This window comes from Solanum pennellii, chromosome 7 (assembly GCF_001406875.1).
Source record: "Solanum pennellii chromosome 7, SPENNV200".
Classification (NCBI taxonomy): Eukaryota; Viridiplantae; Streptophyta; class Magnoliopsida; order Solanales; family Solanaceae; genus Solanum; species Solanum pennellii.
Genome location: NC_028643.1, coordinates 11,124,029 through 11,146,955, shown reverse-complemented (window position 1 = coordinate 11,146,955; position 22,927 = coordinate 11,124,029). Strand labels below are relative to the sequence as shown.

The following is a 22,927-nucleotide window of genomic DNA, read 5'->3' as shown; positions in this document are numbered from 1 at the left end:
CCCTTTCCCTTGTTAGTATTTAAAATACTAAGCGGTATGTCTATTTATGATAGAGAAAAAATACCAGTGACTTAGAATTTTTGATTTTGTATCTCTATGGATGAACTTTGACATTGTGTAAACATTGCCAAAGAGAATTGCAGCACTATAATTCTTTCGTAGAATAATGTTTCCAACATTAAAATATGTGGAAAAACTATTTTTAAATACTTGAAAAATATTTTTGAGATCACATTTGAAATGTGGGGGGGTTATTTGCTTATGATTAGACTTGGTGTCTAAATTAACTTTGGAGCAAAAGATATGAAATTCAATGATACTTTTGTATTATGATATACCCACAAAATTCTTGGAGTATATTTGGTATTGTGGTTATTGAGTTTCTCTATTACTAGTATATAGTGTGACTAGTATGAAACATCCAAATTATATATATACTTGTTCAAAATAATTGTGTTCTTTTATGGAAAAAAATCATTTAAAATGTTGTGATTTTTCATGAAAAGATATGTCTATTATAATAAAAGTATTTGCATAGACATGAATACTGGTGAATAGTCATTTGTTATGTTTTTGTAAAAATAACATTTGGACTATATTGTCTTTATGAACCCGATAAAACTTTGTTCATGGGTAGTTCTATAACAATCATATTGAAAGTTATGGAAATGTCCTTCTGAAAAGAACATTTGACAATCTAAACAATGTTTGTATCACACAAAATTGTAAGATATAGGAACAAAATATTAGTGAGGAAAAAGCTACCTCACGAAGAGCTTTTCGAACTCAATATTTTTATTTGTTCTTACTTGCTTGAGTCAATGTTTGTGACATGAACACTTGGGGCATGTCAATAACAACCCTTGTATGGAAAACTGATCAACTTATAAGTTTTCCCTAACTTTGAGTGCAATAAATAAAAATGTCAAGTTTTTGTGGAATCTAAGTATGTTGAGCATTCTTATAAATTTGTTGAAAGGAATTCTAATCCCTTAGAATTGATTTACACTGACATTTGTGATATGAAGTTAACACCAACTCATGGTGGGAAAAAGTATTTGTTACTTTTATTGAGAATTGCATTAGAAATGACTATGTCTATTTGCTGAATGGTAAGGATGAAGCAATAGAAATGTCTAGACAATGTAATATCGAAGTTGAAAATAAATGTGGAAAAATATAAGAAGTAATAAGAATGGAGAGTATAAATCTCATTGTGCAGAAATATGTTTGGAAAGTAGAATATCCATCAAACTACTGTCATATTCACCTCAATCTAATGAAAAACAGAACGTTGAAAGAAATGATGGATGCATTATTTATAAGTTTGGATTTACACAAAACTTGTGTGGAGGAACTATCCTTACTGCAAAAGGGAACAACAAAACGTTTTGTCTTTTCAGAAAGAAAGCGATTTTATTTGATCAGAATACAATATTTTCCATATGAGAAATGAAAAGGAAGGATATTCAACTTGAAATATTTCAAAGTGTGGGGGTATCTAGTCAAAGTCCAAGTTCCTATTCCTAAATTAATTAAAATAGGACCTATGACTGCGGACTGTAAAATTAGACTTGAATAGTCTAGAGAAGGCTCTAAAAGGCCTAGGAAATGAAAAGGATAATGTACTTAATAAAGAGATTCAGAGGCTTAGTAAATGTTAAAGGACATTTACTTTCTTCGAATATGATTTTGTAACATTTCCTGTGTCTTCTGTAGACTCATTCTTTGGAAAGATAGTGTCAATAAACAATATTGGAAGTTAATTGATCTTATTCAAGAAAATAAACCTTTGGGCTCAAAGTGAATCTTTAGAAGAAAAATAACACTTGATGGAACTGTTGAAAAATATAAAGCAAGACTTTGTGTCAAAGGCTTTAGACAAAAAAAAAAACAAAATTTTGATCTTGTCGATATACATACTCGTTAGTAATTAAAATTACATCCATTCGTATGCAAAAATCATTAGTGTGGTATATGACCTCCAAATTTTGTCAATGAATGTGAAAAGAACTTTCTTAAATGTAGAATTGGAGGAAGAAATTTACATGAAACAATCTGAGGGTTTTGTGGTTCCTGGTGAATAAAAGAAAGTGTGTGAACTTGTTAAGTCACATTATGAAAGCACCCAAACAATGACATAATTTGATCAAACCATGTCGGCAAATGGATTGAAGAATGACGGAAGTGATAAATGTGTTCACATTAAAATCATAAGGTCAATGTTTATTTGTATATTGGTGATATGTTGATCATCAATAGAGACAGTAATGACATAAATGCTATTAAATGTATGCTATAAAGCAAGCGAAATGAAAATTATTGGATTTGCTAATGTGATCTTAGATATAAGAATTCGTAGAACTCCATAATGTTTAGCATTTTCACAGTCTCATTGCATTGAAAATGTACTTAACTAGTTCAAATATTTGGATGTCAATATTGTCAAGTCTCCAATAAATGTGAGCTTTGCATTTGAAAAGAGTGAAAACAAAAGTGACTCACAATTGGATTGTGCTAGAGTTTTGGGAAGCATGATGTATATCATATAGTGTGTGCAATCAGATATAGAATTTGCTATTTTAAACTGAGTCGGTTCACAAGTGATCCCAAATAAATTCATTAGATGTCAAATTTATGTTTACAAAGTGATAATCTAAATACAAATTGAATCATCGGACGAATGAAGTAAAATTCACGAATGGATACGTATTTACTATTAGTAGAGGAGCAATCTCTTAGAAATATTTCAAAAGAGACATGTATCGCTAGCTCTACAATGATCTTTGAGCTAGGTGCTCTAGATAAGGTCGGTGAATAAGTTGAAAGACTCCGGAATTTCTTGACAGATATTCAATTTTAGCCCAAACCATTGGCATTAGTATGCATACACTTTCACAGTCAAGATGCAATAGGTAGGGCATGGAGCATGACGTATAACGAAAAGTCTCGTCATATACGACATAGACATGATACAGTTAGAAAACTACTTTCTAGTGGAATTATAAGAATTGACTATGTAAAGTCAAAGGATAATGTGTCGGATCCACTTACAAAAAGGCCTAACTAGAGAGGAAGTTAAAAGATCATCTAAGGGAATGAATTTACGGCTTAGGACAAGTCATCATGGCGGTAACTCTATCTAGCAGACTGGAGATCCCAAGAGCTAGATTCAAGGAGAAAAACAAAGTTGTGAATGACGGTTCGACATTGTCAACAAACTCAATCCATTCTCATGATGAAGACAATGCTCAGGGACAAGGATTCAACATTAAGGCTTGTTAATGATTTAATAAAGCTTAATGGTTTTAATGATTTGCTAAGTTTGGCAGAGTTGACCAAATAGTGTATCTACGCAATAATACGGTAAGAAATCACCTATGTGAGTGTGAAATGTAAGTCATTTCAAAGAAGATGATTGTCAAAAGCCTATCTCTAGAAACCAGGAGGTGTTCATGGCTAAAATGAACACAACCGTAAGAACCATAAACAGTAAAGGTTAATTGTGTAACATATGGTTGTCTAGGTATACACCAAAGTTCGACGGTTCAAAGATATCGCATCTACCGATTGATCGAGTATATGCGACATATGTTCACTACGGAAAGTCCAAGGGGAAACCTACTTATCCACATGCAACTAACTGTTCCTTGAAAGTACACATACTTGTTCGTTTCTCTGTCTTCGAGTCATTCCCCATTCATGCGGGGCATTGTTGGGTTTTAAAAAAGGTGTGAATGGAAAATGAAGAGTTGCGACATTTATGAAGAGTTGTGACTTTTATGAAAGGTGACGACCTTTCTGAAAGATTGTGACTTTTTCAAAGGTTTGTGACCTTTCCGATAAGGCACAATAAGAACCTTTTCGCACTACCATTTGTTTTCTATAAATTGAGGGATTTCCTCTCATTTTAATATAGAATTCATGGACTTCTTCTTCAACTACTAAATCTAGTATTCTCAGTGTACTTTACTATCGTTGAGTGGTTCGCTGACACCGGAGTTTTTGGTATCTATACTCTGGTGATTGAGATCATTTTACTTGGGAGGTTATATTCCAAATCAAACCTCGGATACTAGAGGGGAATAATTTCCTAAAGGGGATACTGTGAGTTCAGTGGACTTGATCTTTTTCCTATTAAATTTTCCAAATTCTGGTACGTGTTTTACAAATTTTAGAGTTATGAATTAATTTCAGTTCTTCTATTCTTTTGTTCTTCACTGGTTCATTAAACTTGGTAACTTCGTGTTTCTGTAAAAAATTTGTTGGAATCAGTAAGATTCTTTAGACACATATTAACAACAATTCTTCTTTAAGAAAAATATTTCGTATATTTTTTTAAAATCTGTTTCTGTTTCTAGTTTAAATACTAATTTTAATTTTCTAGTTGTGAAAATGTTCTTAAACTTTGTTGTGTTCAAAGTTTTGTTCTAAGTATGTTCGGAATACAAGATGAACAACAAAGGAACCAACCATTTCAACCTCAATTTAGACACTTAGGGAATCATATTCAATATAACTTGCCGGCGTGGGCACAGTGACACTGAATTAATGAGTGATGTCGCAATTTTGAAATATTATTGTGAAATTTGAGTGTCAACTATAAAGTCATTGTAAAGAGTCTTAAGACTGAAGGGTAGACCTAAAGGCTAAAATTGTCTAAGGATTTAAGTGATATAAATGTATTTAATTAAACTTCTTATCTGGTTATCGGGACAACCAATTAGAAATATGATCAAATTGAGATCCGAACTGATAAGCCAAGAAAAAGCATATAGTAAATCGAGACTTGCACCGTTAAGCCAAATCCGAAACATTGACTTAATTACCAAATTGTCGAATCGGATTTTTAATTTCGGTTGGAAAAGCAAAAAATTTGTATTGAAGATAAATAGGAAAGATGGAGGAAATAAAGCGTATACGAAAAAGTTAAAGAAAAAATAATGTGGATATATTAAGGGAGAAAATTGTGTGAGAATATTAAGGAGAGATTTCAAAAATAAACATATTTGAAAAATAAGAACACTAATTCCAAAAAAATGATTTTCAAATAAAAAATAAAAAATAAAAACTGATATCAGTTTTTAAAACAATAAAAAAAATCCTACAATGAAGGAGGAAAGAAAATTTAAATAGAAGATTATTACTATTAATAAGAAGATTGATAACAATCAAAATCTTGTCCAATTAATTGGAGAAAATCAAGAATTGTTATATTTTGTCATTTACAAAACACTATATTTATGGGAAAATATATTGTTATTTAATTGATTAAGATTTATTTTAATTCATTTTCATTTTTTTAATTCCTTAATTAACTTATTATTTATTAGGTATTGTTAGAAATCTAATATTATATGTTGTAAACTAAAAAGGAGTGTTAAATAAGATTAGTAATATTCACTCTTAAATATTTCATTTATTAAATTTTCTCATAAATATTCCTTTACTTATATTTGTTAACAATATAATGTGCTTTTTTTATTTATATGTTTTTTTGATAAATCCTCTTAGATACCACAACTAGATGTATGATAACATTTTATCTTTTAAGAGTGGACGAACCAAGAATTCGAAGCAAAGATTAATAAGATCAATTTGATTGTGATGCGGTCAAATATATTTAATTTATATTTTTTTATAGCTAAACCGTAATTGAAATAAAGCAAACCAACTATTTGTCTTTAATGTTCCAAATTATAATTGTCTCTACTGTGAATTGTAAGATTTTTTGTTATAGTTCAAAAGAACTAAATTTAAGGTTTACGATAATTGTTGAGGCTCTTAATATATTAATCTTTTTTTAACGAGGTTTCTACCTACACTATAATTTCAAGGTCAAGGTCAATAATTTTTGGGGATTGTGCTCCTGTCCAGTGACTTTTCCGTCCAGTTGGTCCAGTTCCCCTCTAATCTGCTGCCATTTGTCAATGATCTAAGGGTTAATAATTATTTAATCGGAAAAAGGTCTAAAATATTTTTAAAGTATCATAAATGATACAAAACTATCATCCATCCACCTATTTGCTCCAAAATATCCTTTCTCATTCACATATAGACTCCAAAATACTCTTCTCATTCACTTTTGGATTCGAAATTGACCACTTATTTAACGATTTTAAATTTAAACTATTTAAATATTTTTTAATACATGACTATCAACTATTTGTTATAATTTAACTCATTAATATAATTTATAAATCAATCTACTACCCACGGTTACTAATTAAACCACATCCAATTAATAAACCCGACTCATTACTAATGTAACAACAAAAAAACTACAAGTAATTCTAAAAATTTGATGCGAAAATGTCTATAGAAGTATATTATCATAGATAGAAGTCCTCAATCAAAACTTATTATAATTCAATTGTCTAATTAAAAATTACCGATAAACTTAAAAGTCTGACTATGGTCATCTTAATTATTCACTCGTCTTAATTATGTGATGTTACTTAATAGATAATTTTTTTTAAAAAAAGAATGTATTAAAGTTTTAATATTTAAAACAAATAATAAATATTTATTAAATTATATTAAAAAAAGTGCATGAGTTAATCCGGGATGTACTACTTCTTTATCTTTAATCATAAAATTCGAATGTAAGCTTGAAATAGAATCAGATTGAAAGCGTCCTCCAAAATAAGCGGTTCAAACTAGATTTAATTGGAGTTTCAATTCAGACTCGAATAATTTTTAATGTCATTTTTAGGAATCTGTAATTTCGTCGTGTTTTAGTAATGTTTAGGGCGATTTTGATATAAGAATTAATTTATTTAAAATGGTACAAAACTACCCTTCATCCACCTATTAACTTCAAAATATCATTTTCACCCACCTATTGGCTCCAAAATACCCTTGTTATTTACCTTTGGGTTCAAAATTGACCATTTAATTAAAATAATCTCTTAAACTATGGTTAAGTTACACTACATATGGTTAAGCTCCAATATATTTTTGGCTTGCCGCTGAATTCTCAATATAGAAAAGAAATCAGAAAGGGTCGCTGAAATTTTTTTCTGATAATCCGAAAAGTTGTTGAGGCAATTATCTTTTGCTGGAAAAAAGATTTGCTTACCATGGACAATATATGTTCAAGAGAGAAAGATAAAAGACTCAACAAACAGAGAAGATTAAATCATTTACTAGTGATAACAACAGAAGATCAAAAAGGCTTGGTGAACATATTTTTTTCTCGACAAGAAGAGACAACACAAAAGCAGGTTTGTTATCGTTGTTCTTATGCTCTTGGTGTAGTTGCAACTTTCAGTGTGAAAAAGTGTACGCAATGTGTAAGCAGGTTTGTCATCGTTGTTCTTATGCTCTTGTTGTAATTGCAACTTTCAGTGTGAAAAAGTGTACGCAATGTGTTCGATAAAATGTCTCAGTTAGATTTTATGGTATATTATGTAAAAATGAAATTCCAAAAATGTGAGTATTTAATATTCTTAAAGCTCACAGCATAAATTTATTAAAGTTCACAAACATTTTCTAACAGTGGTGTCTGTGAAGTTACAACTTGAAATTTTTGGAATATCAAAACTAAATTGAATTGAAGTTGTCGAAAATCACTAATATCTTATGCCATCTGAAATTAGCCTAGTTTGAAAGTGACTTTAGTGCTCCTACTATGTATTTTAGTTATTTATTATACTCTGTTTTTTGTTGTTGTGAACTAATAAGAGTTTTGTATATTATTTTACATGTTTTTCTAAGTTGGGTTCACTCCATGCTTCTTGTTAGCCAAAAAAATCCCCACCACCTATATACAAAACATGATGCCTAAGTTTTTTTTTTCTATTCATTCCTTGAAATTAGAATCACATATAGTCTCATCTAACGTATTATTCCTGATATATGTTATGAAATATATTATTCAAATTGGTTATATAATCAATTTTTCTTAAATTTAAGATTGCATTACTCTTTAGCTTTAAGATTATCGATTATTTATCTTATCTATACTCTTTGTGTTTTAGATTTACGGAGATGGGATCTAGTGAGTCTCAAAGTGAATGTAATTTGTCCATAAAACTTGGAATGGAATTCGATTCGGATGAGCATGCATATGATTACTATAATGAATATGCTAGTGCAATTGGTTTTAGCATAAGGAAAGAATATGCTAACAAAAACAAAGCCCAAGGGTATGTGACTTAAAGAAAGTTCACATGTTATAAAGAAGGGTATAGAAACAAAATCAAATGAGATATGGTGGTTCAAAAGCCTAGGCAGGAAACTAGAACAGGGTGTTTAGCTCATATTATTATTAGTCGTCAACCAAATGAAATGTTTCGCATCATTTCATTTATAGAGAAACATAATCATCTTCTTGTTTCTCCTACTTTGGCTCATTTGTTACCCTCACAAAGAAAGATAAAATTTTCTCAAGCATATGAAATTGACTTATTAGATAATTCAGGAATACGTCCTAAAGCTTCATTTGATTATGCTGCTCGTCAAGCTGGAGGAAAATCTTTTCTAGGCTACACAAAGAGAGATCAAAAGAATTATCTTTGGGATAAAAGTAAAGAAAGCTTGAAACATGGAGTGGCTCGTAGTTTGGTAGACTATTTTGAGAAAAGAATACTTGAAGATCTTGCTTTTCGATATTCTTTACAATTAGATGATGATGGTTTGATAGCTAATGTATTCTGGGCCGATGTAAAAATGTTAAGAGATTATAAGATTTATGGAGATATTGTTTCCTTTGATACAACATATAGAACAAATAAAGAGTATAGACCTTTTGCATTGTTTGTTGGTTTGAATAATCATAGGGAAATGGTTATATTTGGTGCAGCGCTTTTATATGAAGAATCAGCTGAATCATTTGAATGGCTTTTTAATATTTCTTTAGGATTATGTCTGCAGATATACCACAGACATTTTTTACTGATCAAGATCCTGTTATATCTTCTGCTATCTCATTAATAACGCCACAGACGTATTATCGCCTTTGTGTATGGCACTTGGAAAAGAATGCGTTTAAACATCTTAGTCATATTTTTAGAAATAATGCTTCATTTCCAAAAGATTTTAGCAAATTGCTTTATGATTATGAGTATGAAGAGGATTTCTTAAGTGCATGGCAAGAAATGCTCGACAAATATGATCTTGTGGATAATAGTTGGCTGAAAACCACATTTTCTATAAGAGAGAAATGATCCATGACATATGGAAGAAATACATTCTCAGCAGGTATGCGAAGCACACAATTACGTGAGAGTTTTAATGGATCTTTATGGGGATATTTGAAATCAGATTTGGATATTGTTCAATTTTTAAGCATTTTGAAAGATCAGTCGATGATAAGCGCACCAATGAGAATAAGTCTAATTTTGACATGACTCAAAGAATACCTATTTTGAAGGTTAAACTTCCTTTATTGATTCATGCTAGGGAAGGATACACCTCAACGATATTTCACATGTTCCAAAGTGAATGGGAAAGGTCATTAATGTTTTATGACTCCTATAATGAAGGAGATTTATGTACCTGTAATGTTAGCGCGCTTGGAAGTGTTAAGAAGCATGTTTTGACTATTAAGAGATCAATAACTCAAGTTTCTTGCAGCTGTAAATTGTTTGAATTTTCAGGTATACTGTGTAGGCTTTAAAGATCCTGCACGCATTGAATATAAAGGATAAGATTCCTATCCAATATATACTGAAGAGGTGGACAAAAGATGTTACAAATATAAACGAGATGGATGCCATTCTAGAAGAAAAAACATTGATCCAAAAGTTGATGTTACTGCAAGGTATAGACATTTATGTCATACTTTTGTCCAAATTTCAAGTGAAGCTTCAGAATCCAAAGAAGGGTATGAAGTGGTTGTAAAAGGTGCAAATGAGATGATTGCGATGCTAAGAGATATAAAGAAGAGAAAGGAATCACCTGATAAGTCAGCTCTAAGCAAATCAACTCAAAATGAGCCCAATGAAATTGTATTTATTGACAATACAAATTTTACAAAGGTGACTGGATTAAAAAGAAAGGAACCAACTCGTCGTTCTAATACTTGGCCAAAGAGTTTCACAGAAAAGTATGGACAAAAAAAGGGAAACTTCATTGCCAAAATCTCTTCAATGCCAAACTGATCAGCAGTTAGATCACCTTCCACATTTTCAAGTCCCTTATATACCTTCATTAGATCCATCAAACGCTATGGTATCTCACAACATCTCATTTATTTCTTGTTTATTATAATAATGTGAAACTTATGTTATGTTTTAAATTATAGGATGTCACAGAAGGAAGCTTTCGTCCATTGTGTCCTCAGTTGTCTCAAGGATATCCATCTAATGAAAGTTTGACTCAACTAGTGAACAAAACTTTTAATACTTTGCATATATATGTATATTTCTAATAACTGATGTTATTGACCACATAATATATTCATTCCTGGATGTTTCATTTCCTGATTTTAACAAGTATTCTCCACATTGGTTGTGACACCTTCATCAAAGCAGAGGTTACATGGAGATGGCGATTTAAGTGATCACAATCTACAATTCAATACAAGTTTGTTGTGTTGCTGATTTGATTGTCAAAAGTGACTTCTTTTTGGTGCATTTTGGCTTGTATGGCTTAAGCCTTAAAAAGTGATAAGAGTGAAAGTAACTGGGAAGAAGTTATTTGCACTTAATATTTGAGAAACAATAATAAAGGAAACAATGATTTCTTGTTCCCGGTTAATTGAGAAAAAATTATATATAGTTTTTCATCTCGTATTAACGAACACCTATATAATAATCAAAGAAATCTCTTAGTCTCTCTTAACCATCCGATAACAAGAAACAAGAACAATAATATTATTTAGCTGTAGAAATTTCTTGTGGTCATTGAATGCACTTCTATTTGTTAAGAAATTGAATGGGTAGAGAAATTTGAAAAGATTTTTTAAATAATTTGAAAATAATGGAATTTTTAGCTTGAAAAAAATTGGGTTTGTGATGGAAATTAATTGATTTTGAAAAGAACATAAAAAAAAGTTGAAAAAAAAAAGAATAGTGATTGATTAAAACATTTGTCTCTTATATACGTTAATATGGAACAAAAAGAAATTAAAAAAAAATACTATATCTTAACTATAGTTTAAGAGATTATTTTAATTAAATAATTATCGATCCTTAGATCATTATGTGACAAATGGCAGCATGTTAGAGGGGGACTGGACCAACTGGATGGAAAAGTCACTGGACAGGAGCCCAATCCAGTTTTTGGATAATCAGAGGAGAAATTTTTCAAAATGTCAATATTTTAATATTTAAGGGGCTCATTAGCAACATTTTCAATATTTAGTAAAAATGTCAAGTTTTAGCTTATTTATATTTTTATTATTTGTTTTTATTTAAAGAATATAATCATTATAAACAAAAGGGAGAAAATCAAGGGAGAAAATATTTCAAAAAAAGGTAAAGATCACTTAATTTTTTCATCACTTACATTTTCAAATAAAATTTAAACTTTGTTCTTTTTTTTTTCTCCAGAATTTTTACCTTTTTAAAATTATATTCAACATTCCACAATATATTCTATTTATATTTATTATAGTTTTTTTATTAGTTTGTACATTCCAATAGGTATGTTGAATGTATCTATATAGTCATTTAAGAAATATATTTGTATTCATATATTCTTTTTCCTATATAGTTATTTTTTTCTTCAAAAATCTTGTATATATTCATTCCAATATGTATTTTATTTGTATTTTTATTTATTCTAGTTTTTATTCAGAATTCTGTATAATAATATATAAAATACAAAAAATTAGTATGATGAAAAAGTGAATGAAATATAAAATTGAAAAGAAATAATTGAATATTTGGTGTACTCATTCTTAAATAAAATACATAACAAGTTCACATACCTTTAGAATAAATACAAATTAGAAAAAAATGTCAAATTCAGAAACAATGCAACATAGTTTTTGAATGAATACAACTATTAATTGTAAAAATACATACTGACTAAAACAGCATCAAAATTCAATATATACTTCCAAATTTATGAATACAAAAAACAATAAAACTATGAAATACAAAAATAAATACTAGCTGTGGTACATTGACATAACTATCACAAAAAAACAGAACACAAAATGAATTAAATATATGAAATACAATTCCAAATCTATGGATACAAAATACAATAAAACAATGAAATACAAAAATACATACGGACTAAAACAACAATAAAATTCAATATACGCTTCCAAATCTATGAATACAAAAAACATTAAACTATGAAATATACACAATCAAACTCATATAATGTGTTACATTGACATAACTAACACACACAAAAAAAAGAAAAACAGAACCCAAAATACAATAAATATATGAAATACAAAAATAAATACTAACTATAATATAATAAAAATTCTATATATACTTTCAAACGCATTGTAACATGAATTTTTTTTAATCTTAAAAATTACTAAACAAATTAAACTAAACATGTAAGACACAAAACATGCAAAAAAATTACCTCTTCTCCAACAAATTGGTCTTCTTCAACTTCATGGTTATGAATTTGTGTGGGATTTTGCACATCGACGGATTCAGACATTTTTTCCCGTCGTATATCCTCCTTAGATTAGAAGTGGAACCTACATTGTTGTTTAATTCTTGAGTGAAAAAAATTAAACGATGGAAAATCGGAAGAACTTTGATTATTTTGTCCAATACCTCTAGTAACTCTCTTGAAAACGTTCATTGAAGAGACAATTATGTAGTCTCAAACCCTAAAAAATGTTTTAAGAACAACAACAAAACAAAAAAAATTAAAAAAACACTAAAATCAGTAAGAATAAATAAGAAATCTGAAAAACATAATACTCAAATCAATGTTAATCTTCAAATCAAATCTTGCAACGAAATTAAAAATGAGAATAATAGAAAATATTAATATATTGTGTTAACTTTCACGTTTTCTGTTATTCTTCTAATGTCACATTTTCTGTTAATTCTGTTACTTTGTATTTTCTGCACATAGTTAGTTAGGAATATATTCTGTTAGTAAATGAGCTGTAATTGTTAGTGGAAGATTAGAGTTAGTTAGGAATGCAATAGTGAAACAGAATCTGCACCATTTTGTATATAAAGGAACAAGTGTAAGATCCATGTGCAATGAGAAATATAACTTCCTTCCTTCTTCTCCAATTCAGTTTGTTCTTAGAAGCTTTAATGGAGTTTTTGCAAGTTCCTTACTAGAATTTTTCATGGTATCAGAGCAGATTATACTAGTAATACAGTAAGACAAAGAAGAAGTAGATCAGAATAGTGTAGAGTTGTGAAGAAGACAACAATGGCGGTAGGAAGAATTGATCCAAATGATCCTCTTTATATAGGTCCATCGGATGCTTCAAGTGCAGTTCTGATTCCTATTAAACTCACTGGACCTGAAAATTATGGAGTATGGAGTAGATCAATGAGAATTGCTTTGACAGGAAAGAGGAAAATTGGATTTGTTACAGGAGCTTGCAGTAGATCTTTGTATCGAGATGAATTACATGAGCAGTGGGAAACATGCAATGCAATTGTATTGTCATGGTTGATGAATTCAGTCAGTGAAGATCTTCTAAGTGGAATAGTGTATGCTACTAGTGCTTATACAGTTTGGCAAGACTTGAAAGAGAGATTTGAAAAAGTCAATCGAATGAGAATTTATCAGCTGCACAGGGAAATCAACACACTCTCACAAGGTACTGATTCTGTTTCATCTTACTATACTAAATTGAAGAACTTGTGGGGGGAATTTGATGCACTTGTACCCTCTCCTAGTTGTGCATGTCCAAAATCCAAAGAATATGCAGATCATCTGTATCAGCTTAGACTAATTCAGTTTCTTAGTGGTTTGAATGAGTCGTATGAACAGGCTAAGAGGCAGATTTTGCTAAAAGGTGTTACTCCTACTGTTAATCAAGCATATGTCATGATTATAGAGGATGAGCTACAACAACAAACTGCTTGTGTAACCATTGCTAATAAGGTACCTGATGTAGTAGCTATGAATGTTAATAGAGGGAACAATTATAATCAAGGAAGTCAGAATCATAAGGGAAGAAGATGTGAACATTGTCAGTACACTGGGCACACTAAGGAGAACTGTTACAGATTAATTGGTTATCCAGCTGATTGGAAACACAGAAAAAAATCTGGTTTCAATAATTCAAGGTCAGGACAAATGAATTCTTCATCTGGAGGAAATAGCTACAACTATGCTGGAGAAGCTAACAATATGTCCAAAGAGAATTCTGGAGAAGCTTCTTCTAGTCATCATGAAGTAAACAATGCTTTTATTGCCAGAGGACATGCATTCACTGATGGAGAATATAAACAAATAATGGACATGTTAGGGAAAGATAAGAAGGAAATGAAGCAGGCCAACATGACAGGTATGGCAAATTGTTTTTCAACTAATGTTGCCTCTCATTGTTGGATAGTAGACTCTGGTGCTTCTCATCATATTACAACAAATGAGCATTTGCTAAAAAATAGTAAATGTACAGCTAGTTCTCATCAAGACAAGGTGAACTTACCTACAGGTGATAAGGCCTCTATAACACACATAGGAGAAACATACTTGTTTAACAATGAAGTGATCAAAGATGTGTTGTGTGTACCTGAGTTTAAGTTCAACCTATTGTCTGTATCACAGTTAACCAGGGAACTGTCTTGTTTTGTTTCCTTTTACCCTGAATTCTGTATATTTCAGGATCTTTACAGTGGCAGGGTGAAGGGGATTGGTAGGGAAGAAGGGAGCCTGTACATATTCAGAAATGATTCTGGCATGAAGGGCAAATGTGAAACTCAAAATCCTCAGAAAATTGTTGCAGAGGTATCATTACAAGATTGTGAATTGTGGCATAGAAGGTTTGGTCATCCTTCAAATCAAGTACTACATGGTTTAGAACTATTACATAACAATAAAGACATTGATTTACTTACTAGTTGCTCAGTCTGTCCATTAGCTAAGCAAACTAGATTGTCATTTCCTATCAGTGCATCAAAAACCTCTAAATGTTTTGAACTTGTACACATGAATCTTTGGGGACCATATAAGGTTCCCACATTTGATAAGAAATACTATTTCCTTACAATTGTTGATGATTGCAGCAGATATACTTGGGTACATTTATTACAGCTTAAATCTGAAACTATAGTAGCTATAACGAATTTCTTTATATTGATAAAGAATCAGTTTGGGCACATCATCAAGATAGTAAGGTCAGACAATGGAACAGAGTTTTTCAACTCTCAGTGCAAAGAGTTGTTTATAAGCCTTGGCATTATACATCAAAGTAGCTGTCCTCACACACCACAGCAAAATGGTGTAGTGGAGAGGAAGCATAGACACATATTGAATGTAGCTAGAGCCATCAGATTTCAATCTTGTATGCCACTTAGATTCTGGGGAATTTGTGTTCAAGCAGCTGTTTATTTGATTAACAGACTACCATTATCAATTCTTCATAACAAAAGTCCATATGAAATATTATTCTCTAAGCCTCCTAATATCATCCATTTGAGAGTTATAGGCTGTCTTGGTTATGCTTCTGTTATTCCTAGAAATGACAAGTTTTTAGAAAGAGCAAAACATGTGATCATGATGGGATATTCAGAAACTCAGAAGGGTTATTTGTTGATGGATTTACAGACTAAGAAATTCCTAGTCAATAGAGATGTTGTATTTCAAGAACACATCTTTTCTTTTGCCACTTCAAAACTTTCACAGGCACCTGTTAATGACTTATTACCTGATAGCTTTGAAGAAGCTAATGATTCAGAAGGTACAACAACTGAGGATTGTGTACATGCAGACACACAGATTTCCACCAGTTTCAATGATGTTTCTAATGAGATGTTGCATATTCAGAATGAAGAGATGTTAATTCAAGACTCAGCTATTGATACAGTAGAACCATTACCTCTAGTTTCTACTAGAAAATCATCTAGACATACCAAACATCCCATATGGATGAAAGATTTTATGGCTCCTGCTATTGGACATAATAGTAAATATCCTCTGGAAAACCATCTTAGTTATGATCATGTGTCATCAAAATATCATAGCTACCTGGCAAAATTTTCAGATTCAGTAGAACCTCAAACATTTGGTCAAGCTAGCAAAGATCCAAGATGGATTGAGGCCATGAAGTTAGAAATTAAAGATCTTGAAGATAACAAGACATGGTTGGTGCTTGATTTACCTCTAGGTAAACATGCTGTTGGTTCTAAATGGATTTACAAAATCAAATACAAGGCTGATGGAGGCATAGAAAGGTTTAAAGCTAGACTTGTAGCCAAGGGTTATAGTCAACAAGAAGGATTGGATTATCATGATACATTTTCACCAGTTGCAAAAATGGTAATTGTTAGAAGTGTTATTGCAGTAGCTGTTTCTAAAGGATGGTTTCTTTACCAAATGGATGTGTACAATGCCTTTTTACAAGGAGATTTGGATGAGGAAGTATATATGGAGATGCCTGAAGGTTTCAGATCTCAGGGGTCAACCAAAGTTTGTAAATTGCTTAAATCCTTGTATGGACTCAAGTAAGCATCTAGACAATGGAATATCAAATTGACCAACACCTTATTATCTGCAGACTTCATCCAAAGTTCTCATGATTATTCATTGTTCACCTTGAAGAAGCCAGAGGGGATGGTTATTGTCTTGATCTACGTTGATGATTTACTCATTACTGGTGACAATGAGTTATTAATCAGAGAAGCAAAAGAAGCATTGCATCAGAAGTTTAAACTCAAAGATTTAGGGGAACTAAAATATTTCTTGGGAATTGAGGTGTTAAGGTCCAGAACAGGTGTTATCTTGAATCAAAGGAAATACATATTAGAGCTTATTTCTGATACAGGATTGAGTGGTGCAAAACCTGTAAACACACCATTAGAAACCAACTTGAGGTTGACATCAGTAGAATTTGATCAGACTACTGGACTACAAGGAGATGATGTACTAATAGATAATTCAGCTTATCAAAGATTAGTGGGGAAATTAATGTATGCTACCATTACAAGACCTGACATTAGCTATGCAGTGCAAACACTAAGTCAGTTTATGCAACATCCAAAAAGGTCTCATTGGGAAGCAACTATCAGAGTGGTGAGATACTTGAAAGGAACAGTTGGTCAGAGCATATGGCTGAAGGCTCAGCCAGCCACAACATTAACATGTTGGTGTGATTCAGACTGGGCTGCTTGTCCTAATACTAAGAGGTCAGTAACAGGCTATATAGTAAAATTTGGAGATTCTTTAGTGTCTTGGGAGTCCAAGAAACAACAGACAGTGTTTAGAAGTTCAGCTAAAGCTGAGTATAGAAGTATGACTTCAACAGTAGCAGAAGTGACATGGTTGATAGGGTTGTTCAATGAGCTCAATGTGTTCATTCAAATGCCAATCAAAATATGGAGTGATAGCAAATCTGCTATTCAATTAGCTGCAAATCCTGTGTTCCATGAAAGAACCAAGCACATCGAAATAGATTGCCATTTTATTAGAGATAAAGTTAAGACTGGATTAATTCAAACAGAGTATGTACACACTCATCAACAAGTTGCTGATCTATTAACCAAAGGATTGAGTCAGGCTCAACATCTTCATCTGTTAGGCAAGCTAGGTGTGCTTAACATATTGCACCCTTCAGCTTGAGGGGGAGTGTTAACTTTCACGTTTTCTGTTATTCTTCTAATGTCACATTTTCTGTTAATTCTGTTACTTTGTATTTTCTGCACATAGTTAGTTAGGAATATATTCAGTTAGTAAATGAGCTGTAATTGTTAGTGGAAGATTAGAGTTAGTTAGGAATGCAATAGTGAAACAGAATCTGCACCATTTTGTACATAAAGGAACAAGTGTAAGATCCATGTGCAATGAGAAATATAACTTCCTTCCTTCTTCTCCAATTCAGTTTGTTCTTAGAAGCTTTAATGGAATTTTCCAAGTTCCTTACTAGAATTTTTCATATTGATTCGAAAATCTGTGAAATTGATTTGAAAGAATGTTAGAGAGAGAAATTGAAAAGAAGAGTAAGAAAAGAGAGAAAAATCTGGAGATTTGATTAGGAAGAAAGTAAGAGAGAGAAATCGATAAGCTTAAGAAAAAGAGAGAGAAAAATTAAAATGACATTAATATCTATCCAATTACATAAATATAAGAAAATGTGTAATATATGAGAGAGAAAAAAAAGTGTAAATAATGAGAGAGAAAATATTAATAATATTAGAATAATTATTTATTTTTAAAATAATAACATTTTTGACATGTTTACTAATATTATTAAAGTATGGATATTATCACTAAATAAGTTGATTTTTTTTACTAGTTAGCTAAATTTCCCTAATCAAAATGGCGATTGGATCGTGTCCAGTAGGCATCCCCTCCAGTTTATCCAGTGGGCCTTTAAAATGCTTACACGTGTACCATGAAATGTGTAATAGACTGAATTGATTTTATTAATTAAAACCTTGTAATCACAGTTAATAACCTCGCTTTTTATTCTTAATAATTAGAATATAATTGCACATATAAAACCCTATACCAAATTAAAGATTTGCTAGTTTAGAAAAACCTGAAGCTACACACTTATAGTGACTATGTTGAAATCATCAAATTGTTCAAATATTGAAAAACTTAGTCAGCACATTCGGATTGACCCATTAACTACTTAGTGAATGGAATAACGGATTTCAAGAATAGAGCAAATCCAAAATGATCGACGACAATGTTAGTTGATTAACAAGAAATTAGATAAGAGACGTGGTGATTGAGAGAAACACATGGTTTTTGCCTTCCTCTGCTGTAGCAGTCCACTGGTGTTAATTTAAGTCTATGCCACTCGAATTCCTGAAATTTCATTACATGAATAGATAGATTCATTATTTTTTGTGTTATCTCTTTTCAAGAGATTCGATAACACCAACAAAATGAGTCTTTGCCTCATGAGAGATGAAGGAAGAGAGAAGTTATAACTGTGGTAACAAGGTTTTAATTAATAAAATTAATCCAACACATTCAACTTTTATGTGTACATGTGTAAGCATTTTAAAGGCTCACTGGAAAACTGAAAGGAATGCAATCCCATCAAAATGGTAGTAATGAGTAACTTTTATTGTTATATCATTAAGGAGCGTTTGATAGTCGGGTAGAAACAAGTTATTTATGTATTAATTTTTATATAACTTATATGATATTTGGTACGTAGATAGGAAATAAGTTATTTATTTATAAAATTAATACGATGTTTGGTTAATAATTTAATTTAGAAATCTGCATAATTAAAACATACAAGTTATGAGAGATTTTATGTATTATTTTCTGCACGCTAAAATAACTAATTCATGCATATAATAATGTATAATTTATGTAAATCTCATTATGTTAATTAGCTAATTACATTATCTCTGTACTCTTTTTCAAATTACAAAATTTCCTAAAAATTTAATAATTTCGAATACATTGCTAAACTTCCGGATACATAGAGGAAGGATGTATCTCAGAGGGGAGGGATGTATCATAAAGAGGATATAGATATATTATAGAGGGAATAGGACATTTGATACATGGAGAAGGGATGTATTCCCTCGGATACATGGGGGAGGGATATATCCGAGAGGTGCATAGAAATGTATCCGAGAGGGGATAAGAGGGATGTATCATAGAAGGGGAATAAGGTTATATCAGGGAGAGGGAAGTGATGTACCCGAGATAATTTTTTAATTTTTTAAATGGTAGAAAATTTTAGAGAATATGGTAAAAATAAGATGTATATTCAGGTAATTTTTCCTGAAATACCTAAATCATACATTACTAATACCTATATTTAGGGGTGTCGAAAGTGCATGTAGTGTTGAAACTGGAGATAATGGGTTGAAACAGAAATTACGTTGGGTCATGATCTGCCCAAATTTACTTGAGTTCAAATAAGTTAGGTTCGAATGAGCTCAAAACCTGATTGAGTTATGACCAATTTGGCCCGCTTAATCTCAATAATTTTAACATATTATTTTTTAACTTTTATAACAACAATTGGAATTTCAACTCAAGAAAATAACAAAAATAAGTTACAAATGGATAGAGAAATCCTACAAGATATAAAATAGATAGTAATTTATACCTTTTCAATATGAACATTAATGCGTAAGTGTCTTATATGGGTTAAAATTGGATATTAAAATTTGGCTCAATTGAAAATTCTTTAAAAATAGATTAAGACTTGAATGAGTTGACATTGATTTCAATTCAAACTATGTTGAACCCAATGCATAGAATTTGGACAGATTGGACATGTTACTTATATTTGAGCTCATTTTAACATCCTATATGCAATAACATTAACTAATCAGGGGCGGATCCACGTGCATCCGTGAGGGCGCACCTTCACCCGATAACTTTTAAAAAATAATCATACATATATGTATAGATAATGGATAAATGATTATATATTTAATTGTGCACCCCTATGACTAAAAGGTGTTTGGGCAAATTGGCTGAAGTTGCTCAACCAAAGAGTGACTGTGCGAGTTTGATTCCCGTGGGAGGTCAACATTTTTCCGAACTTTAAACCTTTTACTCTAGAGTTATACCTTTTTTAAAATGTTTTTCTTAAAACTCATAGAAAATCTACAACTATTGGTAAGTCATTTTTAAGCATTTTTTAAAAAGAAAATATTGTTGATTCTTGTGATTTCAGGTGGATAGATCATGTAAAAAGAAATGTAGTGATTTTTTCATGAAAATTGGTTGGAATTATATTTTGAAATGATTCAATTTACATGTTGGTGAAGTAAATAGATTCCACAAGAGGTGTTTTGAACAAGATGCTAAGTTTTAAGAATTAATCTCAATAAGCAATCTGAGAAAACAAGAATCGAGCATCGAATTCATTTAGAGGCTTTTTCTAATGTTGCAAGGTTCCTCTTGGAATTTGAACTGTTTTTTCGAGGTAATGATAAAAGTGAGTCTTCAATAAACTAAGGTCTTTTCTTAGGTTTTTTGAATTGACATGAAAAAATGCTTCTGGATATGAATAATGTTATTTTAAAACATGCTCCAAAAAAAAGCTATGATAATGACTGCTCCAAAAAATGTTAACGTACCCTTGCCCCCCTCCTCCGATTTTCAAATCTTGGGTTCCCCTCTGTAACCAACTAACAAACAATTCCTTAAATATTTTTCTTAAGAGGTGTTATACCCACCGGTCACTTAATAATACGAATCAGGAGTAGTACCATTCATCTAACACGATTAGGACACCTTTATTTATTTTATTTATAAAAATTTAAATAGTTTACTTAGGACGGCGAATAAGTCGTTAGGTTACTATTATCAATGTGTTAGTTGTCCCAATATATATATGGCCAGGTGAAAGGAATTTTATAGTGAAATTAATAAAAGGAATAAAGTCAACCATACCAACGGGAAAAAAATTGAACTTAGACCGAAAGATTTTAAGTAAATTTAATGGGAGAAGCAAGACTGTAAAAACAAAACAAAAAAAAAAATAAAATCAAAAGAGTAAATAACTTTTGGGATGAAATCAAAGGGAAAAAGGCGCATAAACCCTTTTTTTGGGATAAAGGGTACAACTTTGGTTATTTGTGTACCTTGAATTTTTAGCATAATGAACTAAGATTGCAAAAGAAAAAGGCAAGTTTAGAAGAAAGTAGCAATTTAGTTATTTGGTATGTGTGTATATATATACTGTATAGATGAAAAGCTATGTCTAAAACAACCGAAAAAGCAGCGAAGAATAATTAATGTCTTCAACCTCAAAATGGCGTTTATTTGATGGTTGTGCAACAAGCGCCCTTCTTGCCAGCAAGCCCATCACTTTCTCACCTGCACATCCACGATTCGTTAAAATTTTAGCTTCTTTGTTTAATTTGGTAAGGAAAGAAAAAATCCCTTACTAGCTATAGTGTGTGTAATGACGAAAAATTCGCCATTTGGTGTGGCAGAAGCAGACAGGCGGACAAGGATAGGGGTCACGATAGCAAGGACAGCCCAAAGGGACAATATCAACACCAACGTTCTCCCACTCATTTGTTCAATTAATATTAATTTCCTCCACAACAATTTATATATATATATATATATATATATATATATATATATATATGTTGTTGGGGTTGGGGTTGCTAGCTGGCCATGTTTTAGGAACCAGTCAGTATGATGATAATATATTAAAGACAACTACTACTTTCACTCAACTGGACATATATATATATATATATGCATAAATAAACATGACTTTCCCATGTGTAAGCATAATTAAGTCAGATACTTTTGATACTGACATGCTGATTTCATCCCTTATGGTTGTTAAGTTGTTACACCAATTGAGTACTCAATATGATTAAACAATACACCTGTCATATCCTCCTACCAAGTCAATATATATACAGCCTCATTGGTAGTAGATTCATCAGTTGAAAAGGACTTATTTAATTAATTTATTATAACATACATTACCTCACACATAATTCAAATTCTTAATGCATTTCCTCAGCTACGGACAGAGGATCGATGCCTTTATTAATTAAACTTAGGTCTTTATCAAATAAATGTGTAATTGAGACAACTTTGAGGGTTCAAGATATATTTAAATTTTGATCGAAATTGCTATAACAATCTCAAACTTTGAGCAGTACCTATTATCCCTTTCATTATTTAATAGTGTACTTTACACGTATATATGTGTCCACGTGGACAAGTTACAATTTATAATGATATAATATTTATGATAATCACGTGGACACATATATAACTTTAAAATATAATATTAAATAGTGCAAAGGGTAAAAAATAATTCCATCATTTGAAATTGTTACAACAATTTCAATCAAAGTTCAAATATATTTCAGATTTTTTTCTCATATATATATATATATATATATAT

The 22,927-nt window shown here is 31.0% G+C and overlaps 2 long non-coding RNA genes across 3 annotated transcripts; one reads left to right on the top strand and one right to left on the bottom strand.

Annotated features, from left to right (window-relative positions):
• The first annotated feature begins 6,951 nt into the window (after positions 1 to 6,951).
• Positions 6,952 to 10,436, top strand: LOC107024567. 2 transcript variants are annotated; one of them, XR_003579215.1, is made up of 3 exons: positions 6,953 to 7,226; positions 7,983 to 10,176; positions 10,250 to 10,436. It is a non-coding gene; the product is annotated as an uncharacterized LOC107024567 (long non-coding RNA). The 2 variants fall into 2 exon arrangements; XR_001457368.2 differs by having other exon boundaries at positions 6,952 to 10,176.
• An 11,262-nt stretch (positions 10,437 to 21,698) lies between these two features.
• LOC107025683 lies at positions 21,699 to 22,085 on the bottom strand. The gene is made up of 2 exons (XR_003579124.1): positions 21,939 to 22,085; positions 21,699 to 21,867 (listed from the first exon to the last, which is right to left on the bottom strand). It is a non-coding gene; the product is annotated as an uncharacterized LOC107025683 (long non-coding RNA).
• Positions 22,086 to 22,927: the final 842 nt, after the last annotated feature.